Source organism: Adiantum capillus-veneris, chromosome 8 (assembly GCF_014529385.1).
Source record: "Adiantum capillus-veneris isolate H3 chromosome 8, ASM1452938v2, whole genome shotgun sequence".
NCBI classification, from domain to species: Eukaryota; Viridiplantae; Streptophyta; class Polypodiopsida; order Polypodiales; family Pteridaceae; genus Adiantum; species Adiantum capillus-veneris.
In genome coordinates, this window is record NC_140938.1 from 109,141,112 (window position 1) to 109,143,329 (window position 2,218).

Below are 2,218 nucleotides of genomic sequence, written 5' to 3' on the forward strand. Positions count from 1 at the left end.
TCTTTAAGGGGCACATTCAAGGAGTAATACTTCCACTGCCGTGACCAATGTCCTTGAGATCACCTGTACCAGGAAAGTAGTCCCCAAAAGTTACGAAATGATACCGTCATCACTCTATCCCCAAGAAGAGGCATTTCAATCTTCCGATCAAGCCCATAGCATAATCTTTACTCCAAAAACTTCTGACATTACCAACTTCAGATTCCAAGTTATGATATTAAAAAGCATTCCCACGCCACATGACGGCCATTGCAAGTTTGCCATCGTGCAAAAAAGCTATGCTCCCAACCATAATCCGAGCACTCATAAAACCACTGAATATGTGATTTTTGCATAAAATTCTCCATAAAAATGTACAAGAGTACGACATCCACCCCCTCTAAACCTGCACATCCTCTGGCATGTGCCAACCATCTTCAGGTTGTTAATCTTTGTAAGCAAAAGTATCGCTAGAAGCATCTTCTAGCGAATACATCTCATCATCTTCTTGGCATTCTCCAGAATCTAGGTCACCCAGAACCACCTGTCCTTCACGCTTCTTGAATAATTTGATCCTCTTCCCTACAATGGGTACTTTAAGCTTGGTGCCATCAAGTTCTTCGAGCTTGTAGGTTCCTTTATCATAAACATGCAACACAACATAAGGTCCAAACCATCTCTTAACCATCTTATGCATGGCTGAATATTGATTTTCCATACTGCTATCATAAACAAGTACCCAATCTCCATCTTTGATAGTATATGGTCTCAACCTATGCTTCTTATCAAATGCAGCTTTGTTCTTCAATCGTGCCTCCTTGAGCTTATCTATTGCCTGGTCAATGTCTTCTTGGCCTTTTTGAAGCTGCCAAATGCGCATAGCAAGCAAATTCTCAGTTGCCATTTATGATTCCCATGGCAGTATGGTCCAAGAAACAATCATCTCTTCTGTAGGCACGACTGGCTTTTGTCCATACATAAGTTCAAATGGCATAAATCCTGTAACTGAGCTATGAGTAGTTCTATCAGCCCACAAAGCAAAAGGTAAAAGTTTAGGCTAATCACCAATTCATCCTCTACAAGCTTTGGCCAAAGCTTTAACAATAGGCGGATGCCCTCTTTCACTTTTTCCATTACCTTCTAGATTATATGTTGTAGTAAGAGCCAACTTGATTCCCAATCGATTAAAGAACTCATAAGCTGCATCTACATCTAATTCTCCTCTATCAACAGTAATCTTTCCAATGCAACCATATCGGCAAATCACATCCTCAAGCAAAAACTTGCATACTAAACTTGTAGCTTTGGTACACAAAGCTCTTCCTTCAACCTGGTTAGTGAGATCCTCTCTAGCAAGCACAATATACCTCATTTGCCAAATACCAACTGGCATAGTGATCAGCCAATGGATAAGTAGGAACTCATCTCAATGTCACGCATTTGAATACTGTTGACAAACCATGCAAGTCTCCACAAATCGAGCAATATCTTTGTACATGCCTTTCCACCAATAGCGGTCTTTAATCTTGGCAAATGTTGCCCAAACTCCTCTATGTCTTGCCCATAAATTCTCATGAAACTCTTTAATTACCTGTTGTTGTTTTACTTTGTCACATACTACTTGTTGTGGTGATCCTCCTGGACGTTTTCACTACTTCCACAAGTGCCCATCTTTAAGGAAATAACCATAAGCTTTCTTCCTGACCCTCCTGTATTCTTGGTCACTTCATTCCTGTTGCCTGGTGAGAATGCTGAGATATTGGCCTATCAAAAGCCACTCTCCATCGTACATCTTGTCTGAAAAATCTTCAAAAACACAAGCAACAGCTTGCATGCAAATGAGAAGAAGTATAAAACTTTACGCCCACATCATCAGACTCTGTTAGCATCTCCTCCTCATCTTCATACTTGTCTCTTGATAACATATCTGCTACCGGATTGTCCCTTCATGCAATATGACAAAATTCAAAATTAAGAGACTTAATGAAAGCTATCCACCGTAACATAGCAATCTCCGGAGTGGAGCAATTCGTGATCATTCCTATCAACAAAAAACAATCAGTTTCCACCACAATTGAAGCTCCAATAAAATACTCCTTGTTAGGCTTTAGAGCAGTAGCAACACCCCAAAGCTCTCTCTTAACCTAAGGATAACTTTGTTCACGAGTGCTAAGCACCTTTGCACCTAACCGAATAGCATATCTATGACCATCTTCATCATTTTGACCAATAGCCCATC

The 2,218-nt window shown here is 40.4% G+C and overlaps 1 pseudogene; it reads right to left on the minus strand.

The window, feature by feature from the left end:
* Positions 1-424: 424 nt before the first annotated feature.
* Positions 425-1,351, minus strand: LOC147452748 (uncharacterized; annotated as a pseudogene).
* Positions 1,352-2,218: the final 867 nt, after the last annotated feature.